Source organism: Oncorhynchus keta, chromosome 25, assembly GCF_023373465.1.
Source record: "Oncorhynchus keta strain PuntledgeMale-10-30-2019 chromosome 25, Oket_V2, whole genome shotgun sequence".
In the NCBI taxonomy this organism is placed as follows: Eukaryota; Metazoa; Chordata; class Actinopteri; order Salmoniformes; family Salmonidae; genus Oncorhynchus; species Oncorhynchus keta.
The window spans coordinates 33,725,666-33,739,004 of NC_068445.1; the positions used below are offsets into that span (position 1 = coordinate 33,725,666).

Consider the following 13,339-nt stretch of genomic DNA (forward strand, 5'->3'; position numbering starts at 1 on the left):
GACAGAGCATGCAGATATAGATATAGGGTCATTTTGATTTGCAAGCCTCGTGTGCACAGACATGACAAACAATTACCAAGCAATAGTGATGGTTAAAAGTTCACTGTTACCTTCCATGTTACTCTCAAGATATGTGTACTCCCCCCTCTCTCTCTCTCTCTCTCTCTCTCTCTCACTCACTCACTCACTCACTCACTCACTCACTCACTCACTCACTCACTCACTCACTCACTCACTCACTCACTCACTCACTCACTCACTCACTCACTCACTCACTCACTCACTCTCTCTCTCTATCACACACAGATGTGCAGAAGTGCATCTGCACAGAACCCCATCATGAACTTTGTCTTCCTTTCAGGAAAATAACAGTGTGAGTATAAAAGGGGGGAGCAGAGGGAGTTGTTGTTGTTCCAAAAGCTACTGCTAGACAGAGCTGAGCTGACTAAGGAGGGACATTTTAACAGGGTAAGTGACTGCAGAATTATTTTGTAACTTGTTGTGCATTCTGATAATACAGAGAACAGCCTACATCTGTATATGTTTTCCTTCTGTATATAACCTGTGATGCACGATATGAACAAATTGAGATAGTGTTTTGCTATTTAAAAAAAAAAATGTTTTTTGATGCTCCGTGCAGCAAGTATTTAATAATTTCCAGTTGGTTTACAATTAAGTGTTTCTATAGCATTAATATGCAGAGAAAGCGAGATAACTTTCTGCATTTACCCACTCGTCTCCGAATCTTTCTTTTTCTGTTGTTCATCAGTTTGCCTTTGGTTGTGCAATAGAATAAAAAATAAAATAAATAACAACAACAACATGATATCCCTTTAATTAAAGGCTAGAGTGTAAAACATCAGAAAGAATGACCTTATATTAGAATCACTCATTTATTTCATATCAGCAGATAAATATATATTTTTTCAAAGTCTTCCGTTCTTTGTCTCCGTTAAAGGGGCAATCCGCTTTTGAAACAATAACAGAGCATCTCATCGCCACTTTTTCTGTAATAAGCTGAGGGATGGGACTGGAGAAATGTAACCACTCTCAAATTCATAGACAGAGCTATGGATGCAAGAACTGACCATCCATAATATGAAAATAGTTTTAACCATGTTTGTGGCTATACAGTGTTTGTTAACATTTACTTTATTTACAAACATTGGTGTAAAACAAGCTTATATTTTGGGTTCTGATGGGCTACGACAGTTGAACTAAGCTCACAAGGCATTCGTAAGGACCAGTACCAAAATATTGTGCACTCACTAATGTAAGTCGCTCTGGGTAAGAGCATCTGCTAAATTACAACAACAAAAAATATATATATATTCTTCAAGAATCAATGGGTACATATAATTAATTTATGAGTCCAAAAATGGATGCAGCAACTGCAGATTGCTCCTTTACCTGCCATTGAAAAGACCTAATAAATCAGTTCCTTAGGACATAGGGAACATCCCCCTCATTCTCTGAGATTGTCAGCTTGAGCTTTCTCTCTAGTGTTGACACAGGAAAGGGACACTGTTCAAATCTTCGTTACCTGAGCTGACTCTAACCTGAGTCCTGCTTCTTTCTCTCTCTCTCTCAGTCTCTCTCTTCTACTCACACACACTCAGCAGATCAAGCCTGCTGCAAGGCACCGTGATGAAGGCGGGGCTCAGCCTGCTCCTGGCTCTCTGCCTGCTCCCTGGGGGCGGAGCAGAGAGTGAGGGGGAGGGGACCCGCTGTAAGCCACCACCTGGTTGGAGCATTGGGGAGGTGGAGCCAATGAAGGGGGTTATGGGCCAGGTCACGGTGGTGGCCCTCCTCCAGGCCAGCTGATCGTTCTGCTTGGTGCAGGCATCCTTGTAAGTGGACCAGATAGGGCTATGTTCCATTCCCTTAGCCACTTTCCTACCCCTAATGGAGTGTGTTTTTTTTAAAGAATCTTTACAATTGACACTTTTCCGGTTGTCAGCAGCACATCTCTTTATAGAATGCCCGTTCTTTATTTTGTTATAACATGATTTATTTTTGGCCATCTCTCCACTTTTCACTTCCTTGTGTTCCTTTGAGCAGATTGGATGAGCTGCGCCTGAAGCTGGAGGGCCAGGGTCTGGACAATGTGACCTATATGGTGGTGAACCACCAGGGGGAGCAGGCCCAGCACCTTCACACCTTGCTGAGCCAGAAACTGTCTGAGAACATCATATTGTACAAACAGGTACCCAAACAGGATGACGTGTGGCAGGCCCTGGCTGGAAAGAAGGATGACGTCCTCATCTATGACAGGTCAGCTCCTTACTGTGGTCTGTCTGTCTGTCTGTCTGTCTGTCTGTCTGTCTGTCTGTCTGTCTGTCTGTCTGTCTGTCTGTCTGTCTGTCTGTCTGTCTGTCTGTCTGTCTGTCTGTCTGTCTGTCTATCTCTTGTCTGTTTGTCTTTCTGTCTCGTCTGTCTGTCTCTTTCTCTGTTTGTCTGTCTGTCCGCCCATCTGTCTCTTGTCTGTTTGTCTTTCTGTCTGTCCCTTGTCTGTCTGTCTTCCTGCCTGCCTGCGCTCGGTCTGCTCAGAAATACAAAACACTGTTCAGCATTCTGTCTGTTCCTCTCTCTCTTTCACACACAGTATCTTGTCTTATACAGTAACATATATCTCATATACATATCTCTTTTTCCTACAGCATGCTGCTGTGTATTCATTAAAGTATCTCTCTCTCAATTAAATTCAAAGGGCTTTATATGCATGGGAAACTGTATGTTTACATTGCCAAAGCAAGTGAAATACAGTGCCTTCAGAAAATATTCATACCACTTGATTTATTCCACATGTTGTTGTGCTATTCGACATTCTAAATGCATTAAATTCATTGTTTTCTCTCACCCATCTACACACAATACCTCATAAGGACAAATTGAAAACATGTTTTTAGAAATGTTTGCAAATTTATTAAAAATGAAATATAAAATTCTCAACCTTGAGTCAATACTTTGTAGAAGCACCTTTGGCAGTGATTACAGCTGTGTCTTTCTGGGAAATGTAAATGTATCTCCTAGTGTTCTTTGGAATGCAGACTAAACCAGGTTTTCCTCTAGGATTTTGCCTGTGCTTAGCTCCATTCCATTTATTTTTTATCCTGAAAAATTGCCCAGTTCTTAACAATTACAATAATACCCATAACATGATGCAGCCACCACTGTGCTTGAAAATATGACGAGTGGTACTCAGCTATGTATTAGATTAGTATTGTGGAGTAACTACAATGTTGTTGATCCATCCTCAGGTTTCTCCTATCACAGCCATTAAATGATGTCATAGAATGCCCTTCTTGCCTTGTCTTTCAAATCGTTCACAGCTTTGTGGAAGTTACCTGTGGTGCTGATGAATGTATAGTTTGTTATGTGCTCTAGGGCATCGGCATATGCCACGGTAGTTATTGGGGTCAAATTTGTCTCCACTTTTGTGGATTGGGGTGATCATTAGTTGGTTCCAAATATTGGAGAAGATGCCAGAGCTGAGGATCATGTTAAAAAGTTTAAGTATAGCCACTAAGAATTTGTGGTCTGCATATTTTATCATTTTATTTAGGATACCATAAACACCACAGACCTTTTTGGATTGGAGGTTTTGTATTTTGTCCTGTAGTTCATTTAATGTAATTGAAGAATCCAGTGTGTTCTGCTAGTCTTTAATAGCTGATACTAAGATGTGTAATTTATGATGTAAATGTTCTCTCTCTCTCTCTCTCTCTCTCTCTCTCTCTCTCTCTCTCTCTCTCTCTCTCTCTCTCTCTCTCTCTCTCTCTCTCTCTCTCTCTCTCTCTCTCTCTCTCTCTCTCTCTCTCTCAGGTGTGGTCGTCTGACCCACCATATCTTCCTCCCCTTTTCCATCCTGGGTACTCCCTACGTAGAGAACGCCATTAAGGAGACCTACTGCCAAAGCATCTGTGGGGACTGCACGTATGAGGTACACACTCACACACACACACACACACACACACACACACACACACACACACACACACACACACACACACACACACACACACACACACACACACACACACACACACACACACACACACACACACACACACACACACACACACACACACACTCGGTATGTATGTGTTTGTATGTGGGAATTAGTTCTATGACAAACCATCCAACACCCATCCTCCTCTCTCACACACAGAACACAGAGATCCCAGCAGAGTGCAACAGGATGGTAGAGGTAAAGCCTGAGGGAGAAGAGAAGCCAGTCACTGGAGGGGATACACCTCACGGTGGACGCGGTCATAATCACCATGGCAATGGGCACGGTCACCATGGCAAAAGCCATGGTCACGGTCACCATGGCGAGAGTGACGTGGGGCGCGAACACGGTCGTGGCCATGGGGTGGAGCAGCAGCAGCACCAAAATGGCGCTGAGGGGCTCCACCATGGCCAGGCCCATGGCCAATTGCACGTTGGTCAGGAGCATATGGGTCAGCAGCCCAAGGAGGCGCAGGAAGGGCATATTATGCAGAAGCCCTGAGTGAAGGGGAGGGCCAGGTGAAAGGCAGAGCTCAGCTGACATTTGAAGGAGGGGTCTGATATAAGTCCCTCCTCCAAGGTCAGCTGATGCTGACACTGACGGGGGCTGTTTGGCAATGGGGTACGCAACGAGCCAATCGGGCTCTGACACTGTGATGAGGCGCTGCCCGCCTCCTGACAGTGACAGGGACTGATGGGCGACTCCAACAATCACATCAGGGAGACCTGACAGTGACGCTTGCCCCCCGCTGACTGACAGCAGCCTCTGCCAGTGATGTCAGCCTGATCCCCGGGTGTTGAAACCTGAAGCTGAGAGCAGCTGTAAGCAGGGCCATGGCTCTGTGAAAGTTATCTTGCTTATAGGCCTCATATTAACATCTGTGAGACCAACACCGGGGCAAAGCGCTCATACCATCTTACCAACTAGTATTGCTCCGGTACTGTAAAGCCACACTTGATAGAGAGGGATGGAGGAATATACATTGGGTCTGGTAGAAGAATGCTAAGCCTAAACCTATTACGATATGGGGAATAGGATGGTGTTTGAGATGTACCCAAAGGGATAGTATGATATCAAGGAAGGTAGCCTCCACCCTCTCTCTCTCTGTCGGTGCATTGGTGTCACCCTCCCGGGAGTGTATGGGGTGACTATGTTGATGTTTCTCCCCCTCCGTTTTGCTCCCTCCATCCAAAATGAAGGTAGGCACAGAAACTACGCTGTAGTGGTGTCTGTCTGATGTCCGGCTGGGGGGAGGGGAGGGTGAGGGCCATACAATATGACCACCCCCTTAATTCAAAGTTCACAATATTGAGAGCTTTAGAAGGAGTATGAAGGAGTAGCGGCCAATGTTGAAATAAACTGAAATCATGGCCAGAAATGCAAGATTTGAACCAAAGTTAGACATTGTTATATTCAGGGTTAGTTAGACATTGTTATATTCAGGGTTAGTTAGACATTGTTATATTCAGGGTTAGTTAGACATTGTTATATTCAGGGTTAGTTAGACATTGTTATATTCAGGGTTAGTTAGACATTGTTATATTCAGTGTTAACAAAACAAATTTGAATAAAATACATTATTAATATAGTAAGATTTTTCTATTATGACCCCATCAACCTTTTCAACTTTTTCTTCAACTAAAAATCTAATGTCACCCCTTTCAAGCAACAACATTTATTTGTACCTTTGAATTAACGCTGTGTTTATTAAAGCAGTAGTGTGTTTTGTAGACAAAATTCAATATTCATAGCGTACAGCTGTGATAATGTGTGTTTAGTTTTCCATGTTTCTGTCACTGTTACTGCTGTTGGCAATATTACACACATATCTATAATGCACTGTTCATGAACTAACAAAACAAAGTGACCGCTTTTCAACTAACAAAAAAAACAGCTGGAATGAAGGTGGGTAAAGAGAAATATTGAATATACTGTACTTAATGAAGGTCTCTGGGGAAGACTACGGTCACCTAGAACACCCTATGCTTTGTACAGAACAAATTCTTTCTGACTGTGGAGTGTATGTAGGTGGTGGAACATGTAAGAAAATATCAACAAAGGTGGTTGATGCACTCATATTGCGCTATGTGGTCTCTCTCTCTCTCTATATATATATATATATACACTGCTCAAAAAATAAAGGGAACACTTTAACAATACAATGTAACTCCAAGTCAATCACACTTCTGTGAAATCAAACTGTCCACTTAGGAAGCAACACTGATTTACAATAAATATAGCATGCTGTTGTGCAAATGGAATAGACAACAGGTGGAAATTATAGGCAATTAGCAAGACACCCCCAATAAAGGAGTGGTTCTGCAGGTGGTGAACACAGACCACTTCTCAGTTCCTATGCTTCCTGGCTGATGTTTTGGTCACTTTTGGATGCTGCTGGTGCTTTCACTCTAGTGATAGCATGAGACGGAGTCTATAATCCACACAAGTGGCTCAGGTAGTGCAGCTCATCCAGGATGACACATCAATGCGAGCTGTGGCAAGAAGGTTTGCTGTGTCTGTCAGCATAGTGTCCAGAGCATGGAGGCGCTACCAGGAGACAGGCCTTTACATCAGGAGACGTGGAGGAGGCCGTAGGAGGGCAACAACCCAGCTGCAGGACCGCTACCTCCGCCTTTGTGCAAGAGGGAGTAGGAGGAGCACTGCCAGAGCCCTGCAAAATGACCCCCAGCAAGCCACAAATGTGCATGTGTCCGCTCAAATTGTCAGAAACAGACTCCATGAGGGTGGTATGAGGGCCCGACGTCCACAGGTGGGGGTTGTGCTTACAGCCCAACACCGTTCAGGACGTTTGGCATTTGCCAGAGAACACCAAGATTGGCAAATTCGCCTCTGGCGCCCTGTGCTCTTCACAGATGAAAGCAGGTTCACACTGAGCACATGACAGACATGACAGAGTCTGGAGACGCCGTGGAGAATGTTCTACTGCCTGCAACATCCTCCAGCATGACCGGTTTGGCGGTGGGTCAGTCATGGTGTGGGGTGGCATTTCTTTGGGGGGCCGCACAGCCCTCCATGTGCTCGCCAGAGGTAGCCTGACTGCCATTAGGTACCGAGATGAGATCCTCAGACCCCTTGTGAAACCATATGCTGGTGCGGTTGGCCCTGGGCTCTTCCTAATGCAAGACAATGCTAGACCTCATGTGACTGGAGTGTGTCAGCAGTTCTTGCAAGAGGAAGGCATTGATGCTATGGACTGGCCCGCCCATTCCCCAGACCTGAATCCAATTGAGCACATCTGGGACATAATGTCTCGCTCCATCCACCAACTCCACGTTGCACCACAGACGGTCCAGGAGTTGACGGATGCTTTAGTCCAGGTCTGGGAGGAGATCCCTCAGGAGACCATCCCAAACCTCATCAGAAGAATGCCCAGGCGTTGTAGGGAGGTCATACAGACACGTGGAGGCCACACACACTACTGAGCCTAATTTTGACTTGTTTTAAGGACATTACATCAAAGTTGGATCAGCCTGTAGTGTGGTTTTCCAATTTAATTTTGAGTGTGATTCCAAATCCAGACCTCCATGGGTTGATCAATTTGATTTCCATTGACAATTTGTCAGCATATTCAACTATGTAAAGAAAAAAGTATTTAATAAGAATATTTCATTCATTCAAATCTAGGATGTGTTACTTTAGTGTACCCTTGTATTTTTTTGAGCAGTGTATATACTGTGGGGCAAAAAAGTATTTAGTCAGCCACCAATTGTGTAAGTTCTCCCACTTAAAAAGACGAGAGAGGCCTGTAATCATAGGTACAATCCAACTATGACAGACAGAATAAATAAAACAATTCCAGAAAATCACATCGTAGGATTTTTAATGAATTTATTTGCAAATTATGGTGGAAAATAAGTATTTGGTCACCTACAAACAAGCAAGATTTCTGGCTCTCACAGACCTGTAACTTCTTATTTAAGAGGCTCCTCTGTCCTCCACTCGTTACCTGTATTAATGGCACCTGTTTGAACTTGTTATCAGTATAAAAAACACCTGTCCACAACCTCAAACAGTCACACTCCAAACTCCACTATGGCCAAGACCAAAGAGCTGTCAAAGGACACCAGAAACAAAATTGTAGACCTGCACCAGGCTGGGAAGACTGAATCTGCAATAGATAAGCAGCTTGGTTTGAAGAAATCAACTGCGGGATCAATTATTAGGAAATGGAAGACATACAAGACCACTGATAATCTCCCTCGATCTGAGGCTCCATGCAAGATCTCACCCCGTGGGGTCAAAATGATCACAAGAACGGTGAGCAAAAATCCCAGAACCACACAAGGGGACCTAGTGAATAACCTGCAGAGCTGGGACCAAAGTAACAAAGCCTACCATCAGTAACACACTACGCCGCCAGGGACTCAAATCCTGCAGTGCCAGACGTGTCCCCCTGCTTAAGCCAGTACATGTTCAGGCCAGTCTGAAGTTAGAGAGTACTTGGATGATCCAGAAGAAGATTGGGAGAATGTCATATGGTCAGATTAAACCAAAATATTACTTTTTGGTAAAAACTCAATTTGTCGTGTTTGGAGGACAAAGAATGCTGAGTTGCATCCAAAGAACACAATACTTACTGTGAAGCATGGGGGTGGAAACATCATGCTTTGGGGCTGTTTTTCTGCAAAGGGACCAGGACAACTGATCTGTGTACAGGAAAGTATGAATGGGGCCATGTATTGTGAGATATTGAGTGAAAACCTCCTTCCATCAGCAAGGATGGAAGGAGTGGCTTCGTAAGAAGCATTTCAAGGTCCTGGAGTGGCCTAGCCAGTCTCCAGATCTCAACCCCATAGAAAATCTTTGGAGGGATTTGAAAGTCCGTGTTGCCCAGCAACAGCCCCAAAACATCACTGCTCTAGAGGAGATCTGCATGGAGGAATGGGCCAAAATACCAGCAACAGTGTGTGAAAACATCATGATGCAAAATACATTATACCGACTGTCACGGCAGATTTCCCCCTCTTCGTCTGAAGAAGAGTAAGGATCAGACCAAGATGCGGCGTGGTAAGTGTTCGTCATTTTAATGGAAAAACTAAACAGGCCAAACACAGATACAGGCCAAACACAGATACAGACAAACTAGACATACAACATAGAATGCCCACTCAGATCACACCCTGACCAAACAAAACATATAAACATACAAAGCAAACTATGGTCAGTGTCACGCCCTGGTCGAAGTATTTTGTGTTTATCTTCATGTATTGGGTCAGGCCAGGGTGTGGCATGGGTTTTTGTATGTGGTGTGTATATATTGGGATTGTAGCTAGTGGGGTGATCTTGCAAAGTCTATGGCTGTCTGGAGTGGTTCTCAATCAGTGGCAGATGTTTATTGTTGTCTCTGATTGGGAACCATATTTAGGCAGCCATATTCTTTGAGTTTGTCGTGGGTGATTGTCCTTAGTGTCCTTGTTCCTGTCTATGTGTTAGTGTACACAAGTATAGGCTGTTTCGGTTTTCGTTGCGTTTATTGTTTTTTGTAGTGTTTGTATTTAGATTCGTGTTACGTTTGTTTATTAAAACATGGATCGCAATCTACACGCTGCATTTTGGTCCGACTCTCCTTCACACCTAGAAAACCGTTACAGTCAGGGCGTGACACCGACTGTATTTCTGTAGTTTGACAGCTATACAGTGCGCTTTTTCCACACTTACGTTATAGCCTTATTCTAAAATTGCAAATATTTTTCCCCCTCACAAATCTACACACAATACCCCATATTAAGTTAAGACATTTTTGAAAATGTATATATTTTTTAAATGAAATACCTTATTTTCATAAGTATTCAGACCCGTTGCTATGAAACTCGAAATTGAGCTCAGGTGCATCTGGTTTCTTTGATCATCCGTGAGATGTTTTACAACTTGGAGTCCTCCTGTGGTAAATTCCATTGATTGGCCATGATTTGGAACGGCACACACCTGTCTATATAAAGAACCTACAGTTGACAGTGCATATCAGAGCAAAAAACAAGCCATGAGGTCGAAGAAATTGTCCTTAGAGCTCAGAGGAAGGACTGTGTCTAGCCACAGAATTCAGGAAGTGTACCAAAACATTTTTGCAGCATTGGGCTGCCGAGTGGCGCAGCGGTCTAAGGCACTGCAGCTCAGTGCTTGAAGTGTCACCAGACCCTGGTTCAAATCCAGGCTGTATCACAACCGGCCGTGATTGGGAGTCCCATAGGGTGGCGCACAATTGTCCCAGCGTCGTCTGGGTTTGGCCGGTGTAGGCCATCATTGTAAATAAGAATGTGTTCTTAACTGACTTACCCAGTTAAATAAAAAATGCAAATAAATAAGGTCCCCAAGAACACAGTGACCTCCATCATTCTAAAATGGAATTTGTTTGGAACCACCAAGACTCTTCCTAGAGCTGGTCGCCTGGCCAAAATGAGCAATCTGGGGAGAAGGGCCTTGGTCAGGGAGGTGACCAAGAACCCAATGTTCACTCAGAGCTCCAGAGTTCCTCTGTGCAGATGGGAGAACCTTCCCGGAAGGACAACCATCTCTGCAGCACTCTACCAATCAGGCCTTTATGGTAGAGTGACCAGACGGAAGCCATTCCTTAGTAAAAGGCACATGACAGCCAGCTTGGAGTTTGCCAAATGGCACCTAAAGGATTCTCAGACCATGGAAACCAAGATTGAACTCTTAAGCCTGAATGCCAACGATCATGTTTAGAGGAAACCAGGCACCGCTCATCACCTGGCCAATACCATCCCTACGGTTAAACATGGTCATGGCAGCATCATCATGCTGTGGGGATGTTTTCAGTGGCAAGGACTGGGAGACTAGTCAGAATCATGAGAAAGATGAATGGAGCAAAGTACAGAGCGATCCTTGATGAAAACCTGCTCCAGAGTGCTCAAGACCTCAGACTGGGGCAAAGGTTCACTTTTCAACAGGACAATGACCCTAAGCACACAGCCAAGTGGAGTGGCTTTGGGACGTCTCTGAATGTCCTTGAGTGGCCCAGCTAGAGCCTGGACTTGAACCAGATCAGAATCTCTGGAGAGACTTGATATTAGCTCTGCAGTGACGCTCCCCATCCAACCTGACAGAGCTTGAGAGGATCTGCAGAGAAGAATAGGAGTAACTCCTCAAATACAGGTGTGCCAAGCGTGTAGCTTCATACCCAAGAAGACTTGAGGCTGTAAACACTGCCAAAGATGCTTCAACAAAGTACTGAGTGAAGGGTCTGAATACTTATGTAAAAAATAGTATTTGTATAATTTTGCAAACAATTCTAAAAACCTGTTTTTGCTTGTCATCATGATGCTGTGTCACAATAAAAAATAAATGTATTTGTATGATTAACGCCTAAGGAAATTTGTTTCCATGTGTCCTAACAGTGCTTGGAGTTTCAAAAGTTTAACCCAAAATAAGCTAGCAGTGTTATTAAAAGTTGCATTAAAACATTCAGTGAAAGTTAAGTAAGTTATTGAAAAACCTCCAAATAACCTGTAACTTCCATTCTTAAAGCGTTAATAAAACCTCCCATGAAAACGTTTTAAGAGTAAAACATTCTCAGAACCTCCCTACAACCTGAAAATCAACATGCCCAGAAAAGGTGAAATGTTCCCTTCTGTTCTCAGAATGTTTAAAAAACATGTTGTTTTACCGGTCAGGAAACGTATGGCTTCGTTCCCACAACCAATGTGAAACCAAAGACATACAGTACCTATCAAACGTTTGGACACACCTACTCATTCAAGGGTTTTTCTTTTTTGTTCTACTATTTTCTACATTGTGAAGCAGGTTGAGAGAATGCCAAGAGTGTGCAAAGCTGTCATCAAGGTAAAAGGGTGGCTACTTTGAAGAATCTAAAATATTAAATAGATTTTGATTTGTTTAACACTTTTTTGGTTGCTACATGATTCCGTGTTTGTTATTTCATAGTTTTGATGTCTTCGACATTATTCTACTTCTAATAAACCAAATGTGCTGGGAAGTAATTTGAGAAGCCCTTCAGAGTGGTTTGACTGTCAAAGGAATTTGGCATGTCGACTTCTGTACACGTGTCTAGTTCTTTAACACATGACTCACATGTTAGTCAAGTAGTGGAAGTCATATTACTACAAACTTGTATCACGGTAATAATCATGTACAACTTTTAACAACTATTCAAACAAAATAGTAAACAGTAAAGCACTCCCAGAAACACTTTTTTTTGCCTGTAATTCAGAACCATTAACACCAGATGGCAAAGGAGATACGTTAAAGGTCCCAGAGCTCTCTCTTGCACAGGCCATCCTGCTCATTGCCAGAGCGTGTCTCTTTGTGTAAGCAGCCTGTAGACTAGTTATACCAGAAAACTGGGCAGTGTCCCTTTTCCTTTGCACAGACGACTGGGTTCACAAATTACATTCCTGGGAGGAACATTGCTTTCAAAGTGAGTCAACTCCCTCTCTGGCTCTACATAGTACAGGCCTAGACATAATACTGCTGCAGTAGGCAAATTTTTGTTTAATCAATAAAAGTGATGTTCCTACTCTAATTCTTTGTATAAAGAAACCCACGTTTCAAATATTTTTGCTGAGCTGAGCTTTCCTCATGTAAGACATTTGGCCCTTCAATGTTATAAATATAATAATAATAATATATGCCATTTAGCTGACGCTTTTATCCAAAGCGACTTACAGTCATGTGTGCATACATTCTACGTATGGGTGGTCCCGGGAATCGAACCCACTACCCTGGCGTTACAAGCGCCATGCTCTACCAACTGAGCCACAGAAGGACCACAAGACCACTGAATTCTCATAGTTAACAAACCACACATCAATCAAAACAGACTTTTCAACTGTGACCAGGAGGTTCCCTTCGTGTGACCAGTAGGTTACCTTCGTGTGACCAGTGTGACCAGGAGGTTCCCTTCGTGTGACCAGTAGGTTACCTTCGTGTGACCAGTGTGACCAACTGCAAACATGATTCTTTCTCTTTCTTTCCTCAAGTTAACACGGCAGCATGTATTATAATGCCTTACCTCTGAGGCCTAAACTGGGATTCTACACAGCACATATGCACAGAGTGTATAAAACATCAGGAACACCTTCCTAATATTGACTTGCACCCCCTTTTGCCCTCAGAACACCCTCAATTCATCTGAGCATTGACTCTACAACGTGTTGACTCCAAAGCTTCTGACAGTTCTGTCAAGTTGGCTGGTAGTGGATTTCTACTCTGAATAGCTTATTCCATCTCATCCCACAGATGCTCAATTGGATTGAGCTCTGGTGACTGGGCAGGCCACTGCAGTAAACTGAATTCACTGTCACGTTTGTGGAACCATTCCTGGACAAT

At 43.4% G+C, this 13,339-nt stretch overlaps 1 pseudogene across 2 annotated transcripts; it reads left to right on the forward strand.

The window, feature by feature from the left end:
- Positions 1 to 321: 321 nt before the first annotated feature.
- Positions 322 to 5,754, forward strand: LOC118357962 (selenoprotein Pa-like; annotated as a pseudogene). Of its 2 annotated transcripts, none has more exons than XR_008079115.1 (5): positions 322 to 468; positions 1,592 to 1,850; positions 2,062 to 2,274; positions 3,826 to 3,943; positions 4,172 to 5,754. The product of XR_008079115.1 is annotated as a selenoprotein Pa-like, transcript variant X1 (transcript). The 2 variants fall into 2 exon arrangements; XR_008079116.1 differs by having other exon boundaries at positions 327 to 468; positions 4,172 to 4,819.
- The last annotated feature ends 7,585 nt before the right edge of the window (positions 5,755 to 13,339 follow it).